Below are 27,562 nucleotides of genomic sequence, written 5' to 3'. Positions count from 1 at the left end.
GAATAATCGACGTTAAGATAATAGTATAGACAGTTGAAAAAAAAGTCATTTAGTCGACGTAACTACAGACACGCGTTTTACAGAACGATTAATTAAAAATCGATATTATTATTATTGTTGTTGGAAAATATTTGCCTAAGGATAGAATTAAACCGTAATTTAAACAAAAATAAACTGAAACAAATAAATGGTCTCGATGGTCGAAGAATCTGACGTGTGGCTTTTCTGACGTTAATTTTCCATGAAAAATAAATGTCGAAAAGAATAGAAAGTTTCCGATGCGTGACATACATACATATCGTGAAGTCGTTGATTTGAAAATGCAGGAAAATCGTTACATCGCGCAGAACGAATAATCTTAACGCGAGAGAGCAACATGGACCTTCGTCCCAATGCGGATATTCGAGTATGATACAAGATTACACAGCTCCGGGAGTGCAGGAGTAACGCGAGAAATCAAAGTCGAATCGACTTCGGCAATGCGCAACGACCTAGATTTTCGTCCTCGGTGTACTAGCATCGCTCAAAGTTCGTAAAAATCGCCAGGCGGGAAGTGACGGAATTCGAAAGACGTTACAACTCTGTCGTCGTCGTCGTCGTCGTCGTCGTCGTCGTCGTTGTCGTCGTCGTCGTCGTCGTCGTCGTCGTCGTCGTCGTCGTCGTCGTCGTCGTTTATAAGCTTCGCGACCGGTACGACGATGTCAAAGACACCTTCGATAAAAGTAAAGGGAAAAGATAGGAACACATGTCTCGCAAGAGCATGATGGCATTTCTGAACTTCCGTCGCATTTGTCGCTCGTGTAATGGCCGCTCTCGCCGAAGTTTCATACACGCGCGTATACCTCCATACCTTTCTCGCTTTTTCATGGGATTTACATGTTGTTACGTTCACACTTTCGTCACGGTATCTTTGCCTCCACAATGCGCGAGGTTTTCCTCCCGTACGAAATTGAAATTTCCACAGTGCGGATATAAACGTCGCTTCTGCTGGCATTTGCATATATTTATTATGCGAAGGGTTGAATATAAATAAAGTGATAGTAGATCACTGCTTCAATTCGTCTATGTTTTAAAAAAAGAATGAGTATGTAACGTCAAATTTCATATAATTAAAAATAGTGCCGCGAGACAGCGGATGTATCTATCAATTTTATTTATTGTTCGATTTTGTGAAACTTTCCTCCATTTGACATATCATATTTCCGATAATTAAGTGGAATTGTTAAATTACGTTATCGTATTATAAATAGATCTAGAATAAAATATTTACTTTCAATTTATTATTACGGCAAATATAGCAGTTTTCAAACAAGTTTGTTCCAATGGTTTATATTTTATATAAATTATTTATTATTATTAAAAATAATAATTTATTAAAGACAACTATTACATAACAACTTCCTAAATTACAAAATTAAAGAAATAGTTAAATCTACACATAAATATAAAAAAATTATTAAATATAAAAAAATTACAAAATAAATTATACAAAATAAATTTTGTAATGATAAAATCAATAGCTATTTGCCATAATAATTTATTTTTATTTTTTAACGTTCATCGTTTTTTTAAACGGTCATGTATATAATATACATGATTTTAACATACGTATTTTCACGCGAATATTATATGCCAACTTCAATGATTACTTTCATTTATACTTTCTAATGTAATATTTACTGGTTGATCCCATATAAAAGATGCGTTTAAGCGACATTAAAGAGGTCGGAGCTACGGATAATTAACCGAACCAGGTCACATTCCGAGCGGACAGGACTGCCGGAAAAAAAGGGCGTCGGTGACGTCTTCGATAAACCGCGGGCGGCCGAAATTTTCAAATCTTAATTGCGGTGAAATGGTGTGTAATGACGTGAAATATTGCCTAGAAAAAGATGCTGACTCTTATTACGGCCGAGCGGGCTCCGAACCTTTTAATCTGAAGCCTCCCGGCTGCGGTGCCTGCAAGAAAACGCTGACCCGCCAGTTCCACTGCCAATCTGTTACGGTCGCGAGAGAGTATTTTCGCGTGCACCTTTTTTTATCCTCTTTCGCGTTTTCCTTGGCCTAACATCATCATTTCTTGGCTCGAATTTTTACGCGCAATTTTTTTTATTCGGGTATTTTTATTACAAAACGTCCGGGTGTTAACGTCGTGGAAAATCGACGATTTCTGCAAAATCAATAAAGAAAATGTCGCCGGAAATTAGCTAATTAAATCTCGACAAATTACATATATCGAATTACATATACGCTAAACGTGGTTTTTTTTTTTTTCTTTTTTTTTTCTTTTTTTTTTTTAATTTTCCGATTGAAACTCCGATATTTTTAAGATTAGATTCGAGAACTGGGTAAAAGATTTTGCTATATGATACTCTATTTTTATATTATATGTGTTCTTTATGTACATCATATACATTTCAAGTACATGGAGAATGTCGATAAATTAAATGGTTTACGATCTATGATAAAATTCAAGTTACAATTTTTACTGTTTGAAAGGAAAGAAAGAAAGAGAAGACACGGAAAATTTATACGTTATCTCTACTTGCGGAATTTTCGTGGAAGCGACGAGCTTCCGTTGCCAATTAAGCGCGGACGACTCGTTAGCGAGAAACCGAGTCGCGGCTTTATTTTAATCGCAAACAATCAAGAGCTTCGACATCGTCGACTGTGTTTTATTATCTCACGCGATACTTTGTTTCGCCGTCGCATCGCAGACTCGCGTTTACACACTCGTTGGTTCAATGTCCTTATTTATTCGCCCGTCATAATTATAACGCGTTGTACTTAATGGCACGAATTTCCCAGTGAAATGTCGCGCCTACATACAGTGCATCGCCCCGAGAATTCAATTTTCAACGAACATACAAACGGTAACATCCGCAAGCCCCACTTGACGCATTAATTCGAAAATCACGGATGGCCGATCAACCCTGACACGCGAATAGACTGCGATGCGGGCTGTTCTTTTTATAATGAATCGCGACAATGGAATCAATATTATTCAAAAGCGTTGATGGAAAAAGTTTTACAAACGTAAAATCCTAGGGAAATTATAGTAGATGGTAAGATAAAGCATATACATTTTTGATAGAGATTTTTAACAGAGATTTTTTTAATCTGAATGATCGTAACGTTACAAAATTATTTTCTAATATCATTAATAATCTATCTTATTTTTTTAAAGATTTTAGGAGCTATTAAACAAATAAAATTATTATTTTTAACAAATTACCTGTTGTTACAACTTAATTTATCAATAAAAGTCTTTTATTGATTCTTATTGATGGCATCTGCAATTTGCTTGAATATAGTAACTTTAATTATTGTTATTCAATCACCGCATGTATTCAAAAGTCATAACGATGACAACGAACGCTCGCTGCCATTAACGTTTCTCTAGATTTATCACGGATCTGAAAAGATCCATTCCGATCACAGAGGCACCGCGAGCGCTCAATCAACCGTTGTGTCTTCCAACCGTGGAAGCAGTCGCAAACGGGATTGCTACCTAACATTCCGTATAATTAGATCAGTGTCTTCGATTATTTCCTAACGATTGCTAGATCGATGCGCCTCGGTGGGCACGCATGCAGCTGTTCGGTCTCGTTAACCCCGGCTGCAACCGCTGGCCTCGGGGTTTGGAAAGACGCGTGGTGCACGCGGCGTGACCGTAGGTGGGCGCGAATGGGCGCAGGCGCCGTGCCCAAAAGCGACCGTCAGTCGTCGACGGAAGCTGAAACGCGCGGCTTCGGGATTGCACCGCAAACGCAAAACGGCGTAGCCCACGGCGTGATAACGCCGACGCAGGTGTACACATTTTCCCCGCGTCAATTATCGACGAGGACCGACGTTTCGAGCTCGCGATAACGACCCGGCCGCGCGCGACACGAGACGTACAATGCCCCGAGAACGCTTTTTCGCTCGCGCAGTGCTGTCGTAGATAAGGCTGAAAAATCGGGATCCAGAATATAAAAAGAGAGAAGAGAGAGACCTTGCAGACCTCGAATGCCTACGCATTGAGGTGAGTATCACGCGATTCGTTTATGTGTATTCCAAAGCATGACGAAATATTCTGCTGAACAAAGTTGTATAAATACTTAAGATTGGATTCAAAAATAGACTCAATTTTATGATTTCGACAGCATGGTAATATTAAAAAATATATTAACTTTTAGCAGAGCTGAATTTTCTGACTTTGATCATTTTCAAAGGAGCTCGGCAAATAATTCACAGTCATGTTGCTATAAAAATGCAAAAAGACCTGCTTTTCCTCGTGACAATATATCTTTCACATCTTTTTTTTTTTTACATCATCAATAACGCTATATTTTATGTGCTTTGATCAAATGGATATCTATATGTATCCAACGGTGTTTTTACTTATACGTGTATGTGTGTAGTTGGGCGTGTTGAACGCTGCACACGGAATACTTCACTCTATTCATATCTACTGCATCGATGTGAGAATGGCCGGATATAGAAAGCATAAAACGCAACGAGGATTACGATGGTACGAAACCAGAGTAGAACACAGTTATCAATTTACGATAATCGCTAACCATAATGTTTTATTTAATAGCATTCGCAGGATATTAATTTCCCAAGCGTACATAAATCTCCCGCTTTTCTGACGATAAGCTACGAAAACCTTCGTGATCCATAAATTTATTAAGATAAATCCGATGCAGTTAATTTGTCTATACAAGAAACATACATGATGAGAAACAGCAATGAAACCGCATCTCTTATTGAACTACTACAATTGTTGAAAATTAGGTTAAATTTCCGATCTTGTGTTATTTGAGAGATATTAAATTATTGAAGATTATTTAACACGATGCGGATTTAATATCGATTTTGTTTCAACTACAACTTCGTTTTTGCATTCGCGTTTATTATTTCCCATGTTATTTTCTACTACTGTATCGTCATTATTATCTCACAATACAACAGTTGTTATTAGTTATCATTGCTGTTGCATTTCAAATCTCGTATCTTATAATATTCAAGTTCGACATATCGATATGTCGTAACCGTCGCAGGAAATAACGTTAAAGTTTGCAATTTAGATAAAGATCGTAATATCGAGCTTTATAGCCGTTGTTGCATAATGTCGCCGCGAGTGTCGACCGTATCTAGAATCTAATCAGTTCACCCGATTTCCTGGCGTACGAATTGCGGTAACGGTAACTACTGCTCGCTGTGAAATACGTCTGACCACGAACGCGCCATAACTACTGGCCGGCATAACTCGAGATAAATCTCCTCTTCTCAAGGCAGTATATTTTCTACCGGTGAAATTCGCGGAGGATTCTTCCGAGGATTCCTATCAATCCGCGTATAAACGCGTACCGTACGAATGTTATTTTACGAGAGAAAATACAAATGTGGAAATTCTCCGAATTTAATATGCAAAATTTAATTATGATATCTGGATATCATCGGCATCCTTATTGTAGAGATCACATTTTAACGCGGTAATTATATAATTACAATGAATTTTAATGCTTCTACAATTAATTGCTTTCATTTTTATTAAAATAAATGTATATATATGTGTGTTCGCTTATTATTTACATACAATTATTTCTCTATTATCAATCAGGTAAAATAAAATGCTTCAATTTATGTTACAGTTTTTATTTGTTCATACATTTGAGATAATTTTAAAATATTAACGCTTAATTTAAAAAACATCTTATAGGACCAATCAATAATACTCAATCTACAATCTACATCACTACAACAAATTATTTAAATAATTAGCCGATTATAATATACGAAAGGAGAAATTCGGGGTAAATATAAATGCTAAATATTCAGTTCAATGAGATATTCTAAAATGGATACATAGTTTTGCACAAATTTAAAGTAGCTTAATTAATAATGATTTCATTACAATAATAACTATAGATATAACAAACATGAAATGTTTGCTCACTACAATAATTATCACAATATTTAACTGTATAATTACTAGTTAATTAATAATGCTATTAACTAACTAATTATAATAATTATAACTCGGATGCTAAGTAACTAATATCTACTGCTTTAATATTATTTAATATTATTGGCATATGTAATAATAATTATGATATGAAATTTGCAATGGTATAAGACTTTCGTGTGAAACCTAAATGAGTAAAAATAACAATTACCTCATATGCTGTATATTATTGAAATTCCGTAAGAAGATTACGCGAAGACGTAACAAGCTCTAAAAGGAACAAAAGCTTTTAAAGGATTAATTTCCTACCCGTAATTAGTTACAGTGCAGTGTAACTTCCGTGTGTGCAGGTATTTGTTTTGCTTCCCATGTACTTCGTCAGACTTGTTACGACACCGCAATTACGGTACTAACACAAACTTTATAATCAGCTACCGAAAACTACGGAACTGCAGCGACGTGGTCACTTCATTTACGATAATTACAATACTGTCGGGCGAAATCGTACTATCGCGAAGTGATCAAAGGCATGATATTTCAGAAATCTGTCAATTCTCTTCTCTTTCCAACAAATATTCAACTATAACATACTATGTATTAACATTTATTTAACTACCGAATTAGAAAAAATTCTAGATATTACACAAAATAACTTTAACTTTCTTTTATCTATGAATTATTTCTCTATATTATTTCTCTATATTAAATTGAAGTTTATAAAATAATTGAAAGAAAGAGAGAGAGAGAGAGAGAGAGAGAGAGAGAGAGAGAAAGCTGTCAATATTTTTATTTAGAAAATTGAAAAGAATGATTTATGAAATTTGAATAAAATAATATACTAAATGTTAGTTAGTTTAAATACAGCTATTTTATAAAATAATGTTAATTTTAATTGATAACAGATAATAAATTGACTTTTGAAAAATCATACAAATTCTTTTAACAATAAATGACATACCTATGGATCAACTATACATGAATGCAAAAAACATTAGTCACAAACAATATTAAAAAGATCTTACTTTTTCGAGAAACTCGATTTTCATGGCGCCACGAATTATCGTTATTTCATTGCATTCAAAGAATACTTAGCGTCATCGCATCGGTGCACGCGAATGCATGAAAAATGAAGCGTTGAAAAGGGATCTCTACGAAAAATGGAGAATATGTTCACAATGCATTCATACGAAAGCTGCATTTAAGTATGAATCCATGATATACAAACAGATGATTTTTACATTAATGATTACGCTTGGAAATGCATTTTGAATTTTGGATTCAAATGGCGCGTCTCTCTAAATTCTGATTTCTGATTTTTTTATTTAAAAATAAGTGACGATGGCATAGATGTAAAGAAACTTACGAAATGAATACTGAAACATCGAGAGACATTCTGCGAAAAAGTTGATCCGCACAGAAAAGTCTCGGTACGCGACGTTCTTTATTCGGTTGCATAAAGAAGCCACCGGGATATATCATTCGCGCTGGTCTAGTCATTCAATTTAATAACAGTCTGACACTACGTGATCGGATTTCTATTCTGTAAGTTACAGAAGAAGTTAAAGTTCTTAACTTTCATTTTAGCACTTTTCATTAATACGCGAATACGAATTTAATCCTCCAAAGTAGCAGGTTTTTGGGATATATTACCAAGTATTATCAAACATCTGGCAGCCTCTTAATTGCACGTCTAATAATAAAAATGACTGAACGATGCAATGAAAGCAATCATTTTTCATTTATTAACGCATCGAAGAAATAAAGTATTCTTCTTATAGTGATAAAAATCTCTCATTAAAATTTTAATTAAGTCTTAAAAATTTTCTCGAGAAATGTGAATCATTCCGTGTTGAGATATTATTTTTGATAAAGGAAGAAAAATACGAACTTTTCTCTTGCGATTTCTTTTTCTGCTCAATTTATTATAAGCGAGTAATAAAGAGCAAATGGAATTAACATTGTATTCTTCAATCGTGACTTATTCATTCGCAGATATTTCAAATTATATATGGGACCTAGATAAATAGATAATATTTAATCAATAATATTTAAGAATCTGAAAATGAGAAGTTTAAAAAAAGTATAAATCTTTTTATCTTTTTTTCTCATTTCTAACCGTGCATTTTATAGAGATCTCTGGTGGTCTTTCTATTATGAGGGTTCATTGACTCTAACATTGTTCTCCGGAAAGCAGCTCCGAACACTCGGGAGAGATGGCCCTGTCGTGACAAAACGGTGCGTGGTCACGCGATTTCGCAGATCTTCGCGCAACTTTTTTCCCTTTGAATCAGCCCCGCCGGAGGAGCGCAGAAAGGGAATGAGGCGCAGCTGGCGCTTAGGGGCGAAGAGAATTTGAATAAAACCTGCGGCGAATAGGGCTTTGCCTTATCCCATCCCCCTTTTGCGTCGGAAAGAAATGCAAGTTCCACGGTTGGGAACTCGTAAAAAGCCGCGCACAGTCTCTCGACATCCCGACATCTGCGGACCAAACGCGGTCGATTCGATCTCCTTTACTTCCTCTCTCCTTCCCGGGTTTCGCGTTTGTTTCCTATTCCGTGGTCGCGGATCGGCCGCCTCTCGAGCATTTGCGACACGATCGATCGCAACTTGTCGACCGTGTCGTTTTTTCGATGGTGCACATAGATACTATCCCGCCATCGCTATCCGCGGGATATTCTATTCGTTCCCCATCGCCTCGCGGTATCATCCAGAATCATTAAGAGCCATTTCGCCAATGGCGTTATTTTCCGCTATTACGCGAATATGGAGCGCGTAACACGCCTACCGGGAGATTACGCATTTTACCTGAGACAAAGGGATAGGATTGAAACGGCGGATGCTGCGAGCGGGGGCCGTTGTGCATCCGAACCGAGGCGAGTTTAATGCAACCGGTAGCACTTTCGAAGGAAGCGTTTAATAGCGTTCATATGCACCGGCATAGCCTGCGAGCTTTCTGCAAAGCGTAATAGCAACGGTCTTTCGTAATTATCAAAACTGCATCACGACATTTCCGTAATTTCGACAAATGACAATGAGTCTACTACGTGCGATCCAGAAGAGCCGGAGATGTGAATATTAATTGCGGATGTTTTAACGCAAGGAAAAAGGAAGGAGTCCGAGGTAAATTTTATACAAAGTGTAAATTTGAATCGAGTGTAATCGTGCAAGAGAATAAGATGTAAAGATTGAATGAACGAGCTGGGAATACCTAACATCGATTCTGCGAGTACCCATTATCCACACGTCCGTTGTTATCCGTTACACAAACCATCGTAATACTTCGAACAAATATTTGCCATTGTACTTTCGTTTGTAGTTATTCTTTCTAAAGCATACAAGATCCAATCTTAAACAAAACATTTATTCTAGCGGAAAATCCAGATTTTATTCCCAGTGACTTTTTCAGTGAGAAAAATTTTATTCTCCCAACACTGCCGGTCGATCAGATGGTTGCTGAAAAATAATCGCGCGGGAGCTTCACTTTTCACTTCGCCACAGAATTAAGTCGTGACTTCCGAGCTTACGTTCGGTACAAAAATCTGCACATAGATAATTAGCTCGCGGTACACCCGGACTACAATTTTACGAAAACATTTTTCGGGGATTGTTTCTCGTTCGTGCTTAATCCAAAAAAACTTAATCTTCAAGAAGAAACCGGTGTTTCGCGATGTTGCCACGGATGAACATCAGCTCGCCTCATTGAAGTTTAAGGCAGGCAAAGTCTCATTCCCCATTCACGCCATTTTCAGAAGCACGTCACAACCACGACGACGCAATTGCGCGTAGTAGATATTTCACTTGCATAGGCAACTGTGCAAGTATGCATTGCAACGAGCCTCGCGAACAACATTCCCTTCAGCCATCGCATCACCCTCAAAGCTTGCTTCGTTAAACCAACAAACCATGAAGTGGAGTATTCTGTCGGGCCCCATTCTTTCCGCTCATTCTCTTCACGTTCTATTTTCAGCTTCTTTCATTATTTTCTAGTGAACCCACAAATGTCTTTAAGACGACGATCGATATTATAATTTTTAACTCCAAAGCAATTTAATGTCTTTGTCTCTCTCTTTAATTATAATGAAGTTGAGGTTACGCTACGCATAAAATAAGTAGCATAAAACAAACGCGAATTGTAACGGAATTAATTTTATGCATGGTTTTTTAATTGGGTCACATGAAAGTAAGAAGAAAGGACTATGTAGAAGATGATATTTTCTTCTAAAGATATACATTTAGGTAATTGTACTTTTTTTTGAATATTAAAATGAGCTCAGGATTCTATTATATCATATTCCATAACTTATATATGACATTAGACTTACAAATGTTTAATTTAAAATAAAAAGGATACCAAGAATATATTAAATGTTAATCAAGAAATATATTAATTCTATGATCTGTATATAAAGTCTATGATGTATATAAAATTCTTATTGATATTCATTTTTAATTTCTAGCGTAATTTTCAATATTATTGCTGATTCAATCTCTAATTTCGTCTGCACATTTTCTAATTAACTTACACTTATTATAAAACTCTTACAAAAAAAACATTGTTTCTATAGTTTTTTTTTTTTTTGAGCTCGTTTATCCCACGAAATGGGATATTTCACCTTCTCCATTTCCTAGATTCTCTTGACCCATGACTGCCGACGACTTTTTGTTGCTCCAGCTGTTGCCTAAGGTGAATTTTAATCTGGTACTGTGTCTGTTAACATGATTAATGTGCAGATTTTCGCAGCAGTATCTCTGCAAATCTAATCACCAGCACAAAAATAAATCCGCGTTTTGTTACGCAGTAAGTCTGCAGTAGTGCAAATTATTAATCGCACATTAACTTCTATTGCCATTTGTTTCCTTATACATTTTACATTAACATATGTGTCGTACACAAATAAGAAAAACAATATAAACTATCCCTAACATATGTAAATCTAATGAAAATTTGCCTTTTGAAAGAATCTCATTATATATAAAATCAGAAAAAAATCCCAACTTATTTTAAATAATTTTAACATATTTTCCAATACGTTTTCACATGTTTGTTATCGTTCATTTCTATTTCTGTTCAGTGATAACGTGACAATTATTATCACACAGTTATATTACTAATTACGTGCATTCCAACATTGCTCGGCGCTATCGGAGATCCAAACTTATCGAAAGCGAAGTTTCCATACCGCAGGGCGTTCAGCCGTATCCTCGCACCAATTCGCTCGCAAACTGTCATCTTCGAGTCAGCTGCGAACCATCCTGTATGCTCGATAGATAATCCAAACCGAGGTTCCAAACTTGTCCATTCGCCATATGCGCGAGTCCGCAACTGTGCACCTAAGGCGTCGTCGACGGTACGCGTCAAGTTCCCAACGGACCCTCGGCTATCATTCTCGTCCAACGGCTCCTCGTCCGTCCAATATCCCACGAAGTGGAATATCCCACTTCCTTCTAAAACCCTGCAGCTTAGTTCCTCGTCCGTTTACGCGCCAACTCGTGAAATAGGCGAGATCGTTTCGCGCACCCGCGCGGTATCACATCACGCCTTCGGCGTACTCGTAATCAGACACTCGAGAGCCACGGAACAGGATGACGGGATCTACCTCGCAGATTTTGATGGAGCTCATCTTGTTTTCCGAGATTCTCGAGTGGCCTCCAATCCGCCATGATTCGGACCAATTCAAATGAAACTAGCGAGCGCCGCCGTGTGCGCCGTAGTTACCTATTTTCCATGCCGAGCGTAAACTTTCCGTTGTTTCATGGAAATACCATTGTGGAAATTCTATTCGAAAATCTGAATTCGGAAAAACATTCTGCCATATTTTTCGAAAAATTTGAACCTCTGTTAACGCCAAGCAATGAATGAATAATGTAATTAAATAATAGCTAAACAATTTGCTATTTTACTCACTCTCTCTCTCTCTCTCTCTCTCTCTCTCTCTCTCTCTCTCTCTCTCTCTCTCTCTCTCTCTCTCTCTCTCTCTCTCTCAAAAATATTTACAAAATAACATATATATAATGATTTAAAATAAATATTTGTGATATTTTATAATAAGTACAGTACACTATTAGTTATTTGCAGATCGGTAAATTAAATTTTCGAAAACAATTTCTATCTAGATTTCTCATTTAATGTTATAGACGTATCGAAGAATAAAAAGCAGTGAGCTTAAGAAATGGGAATTTTTAATCCCAATTTCAATTAAGACTCAGAAGCATCCAGTTTACTACGAAACAGTATAGATCACTTGATAAACTAAAGGATTTGTGTATACATAATCTATATTTTCAATGATAGTGAGCGTTGTCGCGTAAAATATAGATTATAAAAAAAAAATATAGTTTGATATATGAGAAAAACAATTTTATTTCGAGCGGCTTATCTGCTGCTGTAATATTCGCAATACTTTTTATAGCAGATTATAACTACACGTATTATTTACGTTACGTAGAGAAATTCGATGCGCGATATCGAATTGGCTCTATGGTATGTATTATGTTAGGTACAATAATACGCACCGAGCAGCTGATTTGATTTTTACTGCGTAACCCATTGCAATACTCCGTCCATTTATCCGCTTATCTAGCTCGCTAAAATTGTGCTTTTACATCGATAACATAACGTTAATTATTGCACGAAATGATAAAATTTTATAATTACATCGATATATAATATTAATCGACTCAATTAAAGCACATAAGGAAAATAACCCCACAGCTACCGCTTATAAACTTGTTGATGACACATATGAACGTGGAAGGGGATATAAATGGATTTATCAATTCGACTCATCTATTACATGGGAACACAAAAGCGAATTGCCACTAAAGATCACGTGTCCGCGCACGTACACAATCGCCTCTGCCAGTGATCCGCATCGACCATTTGATTATCATAAATAGCATCTGCACCGAGAATCGCATTCTCCACGGGCAGACAGTTCATGCCATGAGCGCGATAACGAAACGGAATATCGATAAAAGTGTATCTATCTGGCTTAGAACGATTTAATTTCGAGATAATGTCATTGCCAATATTCTCCGCTGCCGTCATTTCGCTCTTTGTATCCCATCGGACACTCAACGATTTTAAACATGTTAAGTAACATAAGAATCCGCGGTTGGCTTGATTATTAATTTGAAATAAAAGCATTTAAAATAAATTAATATACTTTTGAAAAAAGTTCATGTCCATAATACTGTTTATATATAAGTGTGATAATAAATTTATTATATTTCCTTAAATGAAATTTTGAAATTTACACATTGCTTACTGTAGAAAATTACTTATCATAATGTATTAAAAATAAATTTTGAATATAATTAAATATGAATATTTAAAAAATTAATCTATATAAACTCTTATAATATAAACAGAATATAAATATTATATTAATTATAAAATTATGTTTAACTGTATAATTATTGTCAAGCATCTTGTAGTTTTCTATTACTTTCTTGAAATTATATCTTAGGAAATTATATCAAGAGAATTCTTAAATTCTGATATTTCTAGGAAATATTATTAATTTCCGATCGATTTCTTTTGTAAGAAAAATTCATTTTGTGACTATAGGATAATATACATTATACATGATCGTATTTTTTTGTCCAATCCTAATCCTTACGACAGAAACAACGCATTACATAGAATCAACTGTTACATAAAAGAAAGGAGCTGGCTCTGATGCTGAAACAGGTCACGGCCTATTTGCTAGCAGGATTTTCAGTGACGATCGGTCGAGCTTACGAAGTAGCCCAGTGTTTTCTTTCAAAGTATAGTAACGTCAGGTGAATGAGATTAGATGGAAAATCGGATTAACGTTAAAAACCGACGCTTTAGAACAAACGTAGCAATTGGGCGTAAAAGTAAACGCCACTTGGTAAACAAACGAGATAATGGAATAAATGTAAGTAGTACTTATTAGCAACCGAATAGATTATCATTCACTAATTAAATTGTAATAATTGTTAAAAGCATTAACGAATGATGATGGATTAACTTAAGCCTTCTTATCGAGAGATTTCGCGCTAAATTTGACATTCTCTAATATTCTTCCTTAGCATTGTTAACCGAATGTTTAATTTGCGAACGAAGTAGAACAATAGTATTGAAATTGTTTATATTATTTTTTTGATATCTTGTATCAAAATATATTTCTTTCTGACAAATATTTCTCTTTCTTTCTTATGTGCTCTGTGTTTTACGATTACGAGCATATTATATCAATAGAGTTGTTAAAAATCTTGTTATCTATTAAGATTTTCGGTAAAAATAATCTCCACATAATTTTCGTGAATCAATTATGGGAACGGCGAAAATACCACGATATTGGGAAAACTTTGAGGAACTTCCCAGTTCCCGATTCAATAAAATAAACGAAAGAAAGGCGTATCTTCAAAAATATCGCAATATAAACGATGAGAGAAGTTTTCGCAATCATTTACTCATCGAAGATGATTTCAGCATCTCGGTGCACAATTCCTGTAAAAAGAGGAGCGATAAAATACATTCAATTATATTGAGCAATACGTGATGTCTTATCCAATCAAACAACGGCATCTCGCAGAAAACAAAGTTCCGAGATGAAACTCGGTGTCTCGAGGAGCGAATTAACTAGGAAGGCCATTAGCATAGCCCGAGGATGAGTTTCGGTTAATTTTGTGGTTAGCACCCGAGGCCCCACCCAAAAGTGCTACCGCATTCGCCCGGTAGTTCGCCCTCGGGACTTCGTCTATAGGTCCAAAAATTACGGCAAGCGCTTGATGGCAATTGTAACTTGATTCGCATGAGTGAAAGATTGTCGCTATTAACGCTACCGTAGTATCTAACAAGTACATAATGTCATTAAATAGAAAATTTATACTAATTCAAATTATTTGGGAATAGATGAAATCCATGTGCCACATCAGTTTTATTTATTTCTATTAATTAATAACACGATGCCATGAATCTATGTGAGCAAGTAAATCATGTTTGTAAATTATTTCACAATATATTTCAATTTGTGACAATATCTGATTCTAAAACAAAGTAACGAAACGGCGCGAGAGCAGAATTTTCTTGACATAGAAACACGAAATATCGTGTGAAGAAAGTCTGATTTTTCAGCGATATCGTGTCTCTTCTAATTCGCGTAATATATTTTGACAGCATTGTCGCCTCTATCCTGCGAGCAAGTATTTCTGAACACTTTGAAAAATATTACTCCTCCGCCGAACTCCGCACGCCGTTGCTGCGGAGAAACGAAAATATCGAAACTGGATCAGGCAAACTGTGAATACTGAAAATACTCAAAAAACTCAGTATTTCGAAAATCGGAATTTCCTTGCTATTTTGGCTCGCTTGCGGCTCAGCGGAGGCCGCTGCAACGGAAGCCAATCGCAATGCATACCGTTGAATTCCGCTCGCATTCGCATGCCCGCGCTTTCTGGCTGGTGAGTAACTTTCGACGTGAGCCATTGCAATTGAACTCCAAGCCCAGGCTTCGCCGCTTCTCATTTCGCGCGCGAAACTCTACGTTTCGGAGATGCGCATCCACAACAACAACACGCACACATATTGCACGCGCATCTTTCATCTCGGACGCTTGCCGTTTTGCAAAGTTATCACGGATAGCCTCTCGTCAACTTATCCGCGTGTCCTAATCCATGGAAAACAAAAATGGGGAAAAAGAAGAAAAAACGAAGGAGAACGACATATGTAATTACAGTGACGGAAATGAAAGGCAGCTTAAATAAAACGGTTCGATATATAATCTAATACTCGTTGCGGCCCTTTTCATCGTTTCTTGATAGCACGTCATTCGTTTTTTTTTTGAGGGGGAAGCCTTTGCCCTTTTCCTCACGTTTCCTGTCGCCTCGTGTTCGATCGTGTCTTTTACTTCCGATGTACTCGTATTTTTCTCGCTTTCGCTTGTCAAGAAATGTTATTTGGACACCATCGTCGATCATTCATCGAGAAAATACGTAATATCTGTAAGAAAAGCACAGTATATTTTTGAGGCAATATATTTCGAGTTTATAATAGATAAATATTTTTATCTGTATTTTTTAGAAGGAAGAAATATTTTACACATTGTTAATATATATTCGTTAGAACTCATTAAATTCTTTTGTAAACTAATTATATCCATTTTTCAAAAAAGCAGACTGCAATTTATAAACGTTTCGCAAACAAATATCGCGAGTTTAATTTCAATTATAAGTCCTTTGATTCATTTACAAGCGAGCTTTTTCAAAAAAAATATGGAGAACAATTATATATTTATTGCAAAGAGACTTATTGCATAGAGTAAAGTTAAAGAAATAAAACTTTAAAACTGTGTCTGACAAAAGTAACGTTTGATTTATCTTGAATGTTTCTGAATTTAATTCGAAAAGCGCTAAAATAGTTTCTATTTGAGATTCTCCGTTTGTGGAATCGACGAAACTTTTAATAGAACGAAATTTTCCGAAAGAGCGATAAACGCAACGGCAAATGGAAACATCGCGAGATCGCGTTGCGTTCCAATTTATTGAGTCGCGTTCGACGGAATGCACAATGCGGTGATACAACGACTTTAAGCCGTCGCGGCTTGACAAATCATCTCGTTAAGAAGTTATTCTCCGTGGCCATCGGTAGTCTATTTTCTGCACCATGAACGTGCATTAAGTCGTTTTAGCAACCGGAAGACAGCTTAAGTGAAGTGCCTCGAGATACTGTATCCCGATTCGCCCCGTTTCTACTCCTTCTCTCATTTTCCGTTTCGTTATCCGCCATTGTCTTTGCTCCGCTCGTCAGGCTCGTTGCTCTTTCTTCACTTTCTTTTTCCTCTCGCCCTTCAGCTTCTTCATCCCTATCTCCTTGCATTCTCGTGAAAGATTCTAATGGCCGTATTTTGTTACGCTTCTAATGCAATCTGAGATATATACAGAAATGTAATGGAAATTAATAAGAAAATAAAATAGCAAACACGCTAAAAATTTGAAAAATATCGTGTATTTAATATACATTTTTATTAATATATTTTTATATATCGCAATTATTGGATTAAAGACAATGAGATAAGACTATATGCATAAATAACATTTTTTTTCAATCTTTTAACACATGTAAATAATTTACATTAAAAAAAATAAGATTTCTAATACTTTTTTTTGAAACGCTCAACGTTTATCGTGATATCAATTATACATAATTACGCGTAAATTGTAACGCATCTGTTATAATTTAACGTAATCCGCTAGGTTGATGTAAATAATGAAAAGCAAAAATATGCAACGACAAAAAATATGTTAATTAATATCGCATTATCAAGCGGCGACCTCGCAGCACAGTCGCCGTTGTTTATGATCAACTGAGAACAATACTTTCGTTGTGACGTGTACGGTGTATAACGCACGCGTGGAAAGATTTTTTATCTCATTTTCACCCTCCGAGACGGGAAAAATATATTTTTCGTGGCCATGCGCGGCTGTGACAGTCCTTTTTCAACACGCCGTATAAAACATCGTTATTGCCGACAGGACTGGCTGAGATATTTCCATTCAACGCGCATTTCTGCGTGAAGTTGCACCAAAAGAAAAAAAAAAATTAGCGGTATTAATTACTGGATAGCGACACGGGCGTCAGCGAGGAGCAAACAACGCGAACGTAATATCATGTAAATGTTATGTAACATCGTACCGACTACCGACCGAGTCGCGAGTGCTGATAAATTTTTCTATTTTCTTAATGCAAATTCAATTCGGGCACGACTGAAATGCGGGCGTAATTGTTATTGCAAACTACCAAATTTCGCGGATTGATATGCGCTAAAAAATATTTTTTCCGCAAATACATGGAGGTCCGCGCAAATATCCCACGTATCGACGAATTCCACCACGATTTATCCCTCTTCTCATTTTTTATCGGCGAACAGTTTTTTCAACAATTCTCCTCTTTCTCACAATTTCATCGTGGGAATGAATATCAGGCGTGCAAAAGTCGCGCACATGTAATATATCACGAAGTGAACATTTCGCATGCAACTCTTTTCGGTCTGCGTTCAAGTTAATTATTGAGCCGCTTTGGTCGCTCCCGGATTCGCTCCCGTTCTCGAAATTCACGGTTATCTACACATTACGTACGGAGCTTATTAATAACATATAATTACGGAGTCCGCTCGCGGATAAGTGATTACGTAAGTAATTAATTCCGAGGTGATGTTTACGCGAATTTGAAAATTTGCATGTGAGAGTCTCAAAGCGTGCGCGCGTGCGTTTCTCGTGCTTTGTTGCTAATACGAATTACAATGTATTCTAATTCGCGGCGGAAGCTCGTGCGTCGTCTCTGCTCGTCTCCTCTCGCCGGATGTAAATTACAGCGGTATTGAACATTACGAGATTCCGCGAAGAATTCATTCTCGTGGATTACGGCGGTCGCTCCTCGTGTATCATTCCGGATCCGGTTGCAATCCGTAAGGTCTCTCTCCCTCTCTCTCTCTCTCTCTCTCTCTCTCTCTCTCTCTCTCTCTCTCTCTCGGTCTCGCACGGTTAATTTACGCGGTAATTGCAGTTACAGTTGATGGATTTGCCGCTAACTGTGTATTGAATTAACGGTCGAGTAATTAATTTCCCGTTATTGCGTTGGCCACGTTATCGAAATGAAAATCGCGCGCGGATGCGCGAACGCGCGTGACTTAACATTTACACGCTCGTAAAATCGAAATGACTTTATTACGGCCGTTAACAGCGAGATTATCAAATGGCCATCAACATTAACTCGACACGTCGTAACTTCTCGTTAACACGCTCCACGCATCGCGGTAATTAAAATCTCTCCTTCAAACAGGAAGGATGTGGCGGACGGACGCGGAACGAATCACCGCGCAATTAATGACACAGAAATATATCGAATCGTCGTGCGAGAAACGTCTCTTCGGCCCGGATTGACCGAATAACCGAGACGTGTAATTGGAATATTAGAATTCATACTCTCGTCGAACCCGAAATCATATTGATATCACGGGGAAATATCTAACCGAACCGAAAAGAAAATCCTCCATAATAAAGGTCCTTATATCGAAGTAATAAGCCTCTGCTGAGGCACGTACGAAATTTCTGCGGCAATCGGGAACATATTCCGCGCATCTGCTCCGTCTCGCTCACATAGTCGTAACACGTATGTCATCAGACGGATCTGATTAGGATCTCAGGCAAATGGGTACGCTGCTATCCTTTTAGCTGCGCAATTCTAACACAACAGAAACGCCGTAGCTTCATTCAAATTTGAGCTCGAACAAAACGCCCCGGCTGTAATGAGAGTCTGCGTTTTCCGAGCTCGCATGCATTTTATAACGTTTGAATTATGGATTACGCATAGAATTTCAAAATTTCTCTTTCTCGTGGCGGTACATACATATATATTAAACATCAAATGAAAAGAATTACTATTTGTTTCAGCATCGAAATATAATAATTGGACTGTAAAATTGGAAATTGGTCTTTCGACGAAAAAAGTTTTAAATGAATATAAATTGATTAAAAAATTACTTCACAGAAAAAGTGGATAATGGATTTCATTGATAATATAGAATTTTACGTAGTTGGACGAGATATCTTTTCATATAAAAAAAACATTAATTGGAGACAGTTTTTTCAAATAAATATGTGCTTGAAACAATTGATAAGTATGACTATTTAACGATACGTAATTAGCAAAATCCCTATTTGCCCTCGACTATTTATCAGCGACTCCGAAGAGTCTATTGAGAGTTTGCAAGTCCGCGATCATGTCCGACAGATTATTATCGCGCGATTTAATACTCGATTTAGGAAACGGCCGTTACTTCAACTAGGACCACTATTAGCTCGGTCAAGCGTGAACGAAGTTTATGATACGAACGACGATGAATAATAGCGCTACGGAAAATCGTTAGCCCGTCGTTAATGGCGCGACCCGGCTAGGAAATCCTGCCGGTAAACACTCGTAAACTGAATTCGTTCGCCCATCTCGATAATGGATATCGAATTGCGCGCACTGCTCCGCGAAAATTCTGTCATCGTGTATCGGAGCGTGTGAACGATAGCATGTGAACGCATCCAGCGTGGAATTCGTGCAGTTAAATGTATTCGCGAATAACGAAAATAACTATTTTGAACACACACACACATATATATATATATATATTATATGTAAATGTATTGGAGCGTATATATTATATAAAAATATATTTACGCTAATATACATTTTTTCGAAAATATGGTATATAACTTCGATGTGTAAGAGTTAATTCCTGTCGGTATTCGACCGCAAATCCATAACGATTTTGAACCGCCTGTCCTCCCCCGGATGCATATCGGAAAAAATTATTTAGTACGCAGTGGCGTAGTTAACTTTTTTTTTTAAATAAAAATTTATTTTTCCGCAAATGTGTTTGCAAATTAATAATCGAGACTATATTCAAGTGTATATGTCATAATAATGCCGGTAATAAGGGGTAAGGATTATTTTAGTATCAATTATTTATACGCAAAAAGCTAGTCCACAACGTGTTGAGGCAAACGTTACGCCGTTAGATCAAAATTAACACTAGACCACCAGTGGTATCACGTGCTAATGTTTTCTGGTTGAAATCGTTCGCCATGAAGCAAATGGAGTTTTAGTTCTTTAACAAAGCGAACCGCTGTTGTATTGAATTAAATATTGTCTTATTTTGCTTCGATGTAATGCATTTTTTATATTCAGTGTTTCTAGCTCGATATAATACATAAAACGAAGTTACTCTTTCATTAAATAGTTATACGCTATGAGTGTATCTATCCGCTCACGGACTAAAATTTTTAAATGCACGTTATTGCAGTATGATCTCGAAAAGAGGAAAGAAAAATTCAATTTACCTCGAGAGAATAGTTCCTGAATTTTTAAATTCTTCGACTCTACACAATACTGGATATGTAGTGTATGGTTTAGACAAATTGTAAATTACAAATAGAATAGATCGTAGAATAAAGAGAACAAATTACGAGCGGGTAACAAATAATTGCGATAAATAATCACGTGAATGGGTTTAATGATAAATACTTAGTAATCTCTCTTTCACGTATTCTAAACGTTTCTAAACGATCGATTTCGAATTCGTACGTAAACGATGTCACAAAATTTAAACCTTTCTTAAGCATGATGGATTCGAGCGAATTGGAGAACAATACAAAGGAAACTCGAAAGCCCGGCGAAGAAAGCAATCGTCGCGCAATTCAGCGGGAGATCAGACGGGACGGAAAACGCTGGAAGTGAACACGGAAGCGGTGACTCTCGTCCCAAATTTCGCTCGTTCATGGACGAAGAGAAAATCCAGGATGGCGGTTTTGCATTCGCCGAGATGATCCCGACGTAGCTTGTCAAAGAAAATTGCGAGAAAACCAATTCGGTAGTAGTCTCCATTTTTTTTTTCCCCCCCCGTACCGTTTTCTGCACGAGCGAACCGAAAGCGATCGGAAATTATCGGATACCGCGAATAATCCGAAGCGGTCTAACATGTAAAAAGCCATACGTAACGATCGTTTTATCCTTTCTTCCTAATGAGATATCATATTAAACGCTTCGCTGATATACAAAAAATTTTAAAACTATCTCATTTTGAAACTACCTCATTTTGCCGATTATAAGTAGTCGTATTATATATTTGCACAATTTATTTTTTAGTAAAATTAAAAAGTTTTTTATTCTTACGAATCTTTAATTTTTAATATCAACATATGATATTGATAATGTGATAATAAAAATGAAATAAAATATTAAAATTAATTAAAACATCAAAGTTTTGTCCCGTTTATACGATAAAGTTTGTCGATGCTCAAAAGCAATTTGTTCATTTTATATGAATTATTATATCCCGTGTGTTATAATAAGCTTTATTTAATTAATAAATATATTCTTTTAAAAGATATCGCCCGATTGTAAAAAAATGTTACACGACGTGATGCAGCATTAAATTAAATAAATAGTCTGATTGGCATCGCGGTATCATAAATTCTAGTTATGAAATTTAATGGATTTGATTTGTGCTTTAATAAAATTACCGCCAGAATTATTATCAATCACAACCAAAATTACATGAGGATTCAACAAACGTGGCTCTATTCCTCTGTGAGATATTCTGTCGAGAATTGCTTGTGCGAAGTACTCGCGGATCTCTTTAACCGCGCGTTTTTCATCTCACTCGGCATTTTCTCTCGTAATTTCGCGAAGAGCAAGTTGAATGCAAGCTGCAGTCGTCTCAAGGTGCACCGTCTTGAGACGATTACGCCATCCGACTCTGTGGCTCTGATTACGTTGAGATGCTCGCAAATAGATATGAGACACAACGAAAGTAAACGGCTAAGTTTCATCTCCGCCGACGAAAATTTCATCATTTCGACCGAATTATAAAATATTTATACATATCCATATAAATCCATATAATTTACACACATTTAATAAATAATAACGTATAAAAATGACGGTGGGGTATCCGCAGCACTATCCATCGTTATCATTTCAAATATTAAAACCAAATAAGCCAATTTAGTCAAAGAAACAATCACGATAACAGACAATTTTAACATTTGTTATAGCTATGAAATGTATATTAATGCTAATATATATTGGAAACTAATAGAAACATCACAAACTTTTAGAAAGATATATAATAAAGATAAAATCATTTTAAAAATTATCAATATTCAATTTACCTCGCCAATGAAAATATAACGTTGCTTTACAACGAACATATTGTTGTTTGATTAAAAAATTAATTTACGCAAGTTTTAATTTCAATTTGCAAGAATGTTCTTTTTTTCTCTCGATGATAACTTTTCACGGACACAAAAGATCCAATTAAATTACTCAACAATGATGGTGCATGTATAGATACTCGTAAATTTTAGTACGATACAAACGGAAAAGTTGGCAGCTTAATTTTCACGGAAACAACGGGTACGAGCCAGCTTAAGGATAATTGAAAATAGCGTATAGCTATGACGAACAAAATTCCCGGTGGATTTTAAGGGCAATAGAGAAGTAGAAAGCTCGCTTCTGAAATTGACGGATTACAAGGAGAAAAGCACAGAGCACTCCAGTATTTTACACTGAAGCTACGCCACAAACTACGCGCAAACTGCAGTAGTGCTCGCAAAAGTTAAGTAAAATGAGGGTAAACAGAGAGATATGACCACGCGAAAACATACTGCAAATTTCATTTTTCTATAAAACATAGTATATTTTGCTCCCATGCTTTGCATATTTCATTTATAATAACTGATTCATAAAATTACTTTGAAGTCGATAATAAGCGTTTCTCATAAATTATATCGCGAGCATGGATGAAAGTCTGTAAAAGAATTTTATTCACATTACTTATGAAAATCTTAAGTATTTCAAATAATTCAAGTTGAAATTAATAGATAATCTTATGCGTATCGATTTAATAAAATTTCTTTATTTTCACAAAACTGATCAAAAGTTAACTATTTTATTCTTTTGAAAACATGTTTCCTTTTATGCATAAAAATAAAAAAAGCGAAGGAAACAGAAAGAATTGTTAATGATTTGGAAAATTTAAAATATGTGAAGGCTAAAAGACACTATTTAGTTCTCAAATCGTCATCCATATTTTTGCAAAATTTCTTCTTCATCTAAAAGAAGAAAATTTAAGCGAAATAAAAATATGGATTGTTGGGCAAATAGCCGTCATTTCGTGTTTTAGCTAGAGACAAAATATACGAGTGTAATTACAAGGGGACGAAAGTACTCATTAATGAGGACGCGACGCATCCGCTTCGCTGCTCTAAAAGCGACAGCATCCGCAAATTCCTGCCAAAAAGGAACCCAAGTTCCAGCGGAAGATATGTACGGTTAGACGAACTGCCCATCCGTGCAATGTAACCTTCATAAACCGTAGCCTCGACGATCGCCACCACGATGCACGGAAGGTAATGATAACTCGTGAAGGTTCTGGCATTTCGTTACAGGCTAGCTCGTTGTACGAGTCGTTGGTGGCCGTTTGCATGAAATTATCGTAGCGCTCGCGAGTTTTACCGCCGGGATGCAAAAAGCGACAGTATACTAAGTGCACCTCGCTAACTTGCGACTAACTCGGTGGTCGCCTGTTTTCCGTGGAGGCTACTTCCCCCCCCCCCCTCCTCCGAGCGATTACCGTTGTTCCCGTTGTTGATGGCGAGTTTGTCGATCAACTTAAGGTGGATTTTTTCTCGATTTGTTTATGACTCTTTTTAATCATACGCATAAATTTCATCAAAGTATATAAAAAAGAATATATTTTTCTGGCACATCTAAAAATTTGAAGATAATTATATTAGGCCTGATTGAGAAGATCAATAATTCTTGCACTATTATTGCAGTATTATATTTAAACGTTCTACATAATTTCGAGCAGAATCATCTTTTAATCGAGGAAAATCATATTTATACGTATATAATTGTAATACAAAGTAAGAAATATATTTTTGATAACAATTTATCAAAAGACAAGGATATAACGATATTATATTATCATAAAAATTAATTATATGTGTATTTTTACTGATTACGTTAGTAAAAATTATAATACTTATTGTGAACATTTACACTTAAATATTTAGACCATGCATGAATGAATGGAAACTTACAATATATATATATATATATATATATATATATATATATATATAAAATAATGTTATTTTATATATGTAAAATAATTATTTAATTTTTTATATTTAATAAATTAAATATAATATTAACATTGTAATTTTGCTACAATATTCTCTTCGTACAAAAATATTTTATTGCTCAAAATATCGAATAGAATGTCTGTCGGAGTCAATCTTGTCGAAACTCTTTAAACTTCGATGTTAAATAACACAATTCAAAAGTTAAGCCATCTCGCAAAATTTTCGCGAAAGAAGGATTGATTTTACATTCATCAAGTAATTTGTCAAGAACACGAACGGCAGAGTAACGGCGAGATTCTGTACATACGAAGCACAAAAAGGCGCACTCGTAACGCGCCAACGGAAACTTTAGCAATTAATTTTGTATCTGAGTGCACTTTATTCCGCTGCGCGATACTTAATTCACGAATGGCAGCACCGAGATAAGGACTGTTTGCGTTTAGAACGGGTGGAATGCATTACCATGTACAAACACGCGCGGGATACTTCCGTATTCGTAGTGCACTTGAGAAGAGTGGAAAGAAAGATGGATTGGGAGAAAATCATCGATTTTCCAAATTCGCCCTAAAGCGAGGGAAAATAAATGCGAAGGTACAAACTATACAATATTCAGTAACTGTATAAGTCAGTAAATTGTAATATATTTTAATATCAATTGATAACCGTCTAAATTTTGTAAGGAATAAACGGTATTATACTTTTAACTTTAAAAGTATAAACGAAATTAACCAAACAAAAAAAAACTGCGTTTTAGCTAAAATACAATTTGATAAATTTAGTTAAAACATGATATAATATGATATTTATCGATGTATTAATAGCGGGGACATGCTAAATAGTCTTTGTGCTTTGCGATACAGCACAGTTAATTACTGCCAGCAAACACGAAGTTCCTTTGTCCTACTCTCGTTTTCCGCAATCGCAACTAAATTTACCAGACTCCCGTTGCCGGTGAGTTTCTGCCGTCGTCGAATTGCGTGACGTATAATTTATAAGTGGAAACTCTACCTTTGCGTCGACGATACATGGTGACATGGTCCAGATAACGGAGCGTGCCTAACCCAGTACTTCCTAAATTGAAATACTCGATGAATTTTATCGAAAAATGAAGAGAAAGAATTTGTCCACTCTGATTGAAAATATTTCTAAAATTTATTTCACATACGCGACTTGTCTGTAATTGTTTTACATCAAAACATTAATTTAAAAGAGATAATTGAACGACAATAATAATTAAATGACATTCCTAAATAACATGACGTATTAATTAGAAGTGTTTCGCTAACGAACAAATATTTTTTAAATGATGTATCTTACTTCGTGCCTTTTCATTATTTTTCCAATTTATTCGACGCACCATGTTTTCGTGACAACTTGAACACAAAATATATTCTGTTTTAAACTGCCAACATCAACACACATTTAATTTGGTCAGCAATAACAACTGAATTTTAAAAGTACAATTATTATTTTGATTACTATTTCATTATTTTGACGTAACATCATTCAAGAGGATTGTTTACTAAATGCAAAATACGCGCTTATATTTTCAATATCGTACAACCAAATGACGTTATAACAGACCTAATTATAAAAGCTAAATCAGTATTTATTTAAAAAATCTTATACAAAAACTTGTCATCGAGTTTACATAACGTACTATATTCCACAAACAAATATGATATTACGAAATTTAACTACCTGTGATCCGCTTTTCTTAAAAGCGAAGACATCAAGTACATTAAGACTGTTATTCGATATTCAGTCGGCATTAAGTGATTCTGTGAATTTTCATCAAGCAAGTCAGGTGTCACATTACTTTGCTACATTTACGATATTTCAGAAGAGAATTTCACTAGATGAAAACTCGTCATTGTAGTAGTAAGACTTTTATACTAAAACTCTGATTTGAATCTCCCATTAGAACTCAAAATTACAATTTTTAAAGGAAAATTACATTTTTTAACGAGACTAATTATGTTGGATAATTTTTATTTCGTTAAACACTGGTCGTAATATTACTGATCCGCTGATTTATTATGCTTGGCTTTGCGGAACGCCGACGTGAACTCGTAAAAAACTCTTGCTCTGTGTTGCTACATTTCTTCTCGCGGCGATAAGTCAGACTTTAAGAGACCGCGATCGCAGATATCTTATCTACGGTCTCCCTTTAAAGGCGCATTTCCGCTGCCAATGTATGCGCGCAAACCACCCTGGAATTTATCTCGATGTACGTTATCGTTACCGTAATCGTTACCGTTATCGTCGTCGGCTGGAATGAAGTTTGAGAACTGCGGGAGGTAGTTTTCACCGTGCGGATTATTATTAACTCGCAATATAGATAACTATTGATCATTAAATCTATCGACTGTTTTAACACGCGACGCATAACGCAAAAGATGGAAAGTATTAACCTCGTAAAGCTCAAAAGCTCCATCAATGATCCGCAATATGTGATTTTTTTTCCAAGAATAAAGAAGCTTTCTAATCTCGTTGAACGAGTGCATTTACTTACTTCCATAAATGTTATAAAATTTTATAATATTTATATTCCGTTGAAATAAAAACAATTTGATGTCTTTACATTCATCAATTAACTTTTTTATAAAAATGAAATAGATATTTTCCCTAGACAAAAAAATTATCAGAAAGGAAATTCGCCAAAGTTATAAAAATTATTAAAAATATTAAAAAAATTTCTTACGTATTCTCCTCTGAGCCAAAATTTTGCAGTTAGTAATTCACTCTAGCAGATAATGTCATACTGAAAATTCAGGCAGCTATAATGAAACTTTTTAATACATATATTAACATTCCGTACTCAATTTTAATCATAATTACCCGTTTCCTGCCAATTCCCTACCATGCCATACTTGACCGTTCTCTTTCCCTTTTCGTTAATTGCGATCCGTCGTCGCAACGTGATTAAAACTTTTTCCG

The 27,562-nt window shown here is 35.8% G+C and overlaps 1 protein-coding gene across 3 annotated transcripts in view; it reads left to right on the top strand.

Moving 5' to 3' along the window:
• LOC105428798 (igLON family member 5) overlaps positions 1-27,562 on the top strand; it is a 134,310-nt gene that overhangs the window by 40,404 nt on the left and 66,344 nt on the right. Inside the window, exon 1 of one of the 3 annotated variants that reach the window (XM_089084675.1) lies at positions 3,708-4,024. The exons of 1 other annotated variant lie outside the window; for it this stretch is intronic. The gene's annotated coding sequence lies outside the window, so the exon portion shown is untranslated. Of the gene's footprint in view, positions 1-3,707; positions 4,025-27,562 lie in introns of those variants that run through there. One more of the 3 variants, XM_089084673.1, reaches the window with a different exon arrangement.

Source organism: Pogonomyrmex barbatus, unplaced genomic scaffold (genome assembly GCF_055798465.1).
Source record: "Pogonomyrmex barbatus isolate J1 unplaced genomic scaffold, ASM5579846v1 scaffold9, whole genome shotgun sequence".
NCBI classification, from domain to species: Eukaryota; Metazoa; Arthropoda; class Insecta; order Hymenoptera; family Formicidae; genus Pogonomyrmex; species Pogonomyrmex barbatus.
The sequence above is the reverse complement of the archived record's forward strand: the minus strand, read 5'-3'. Positions and strand labels throughout refer to the sequence as shown.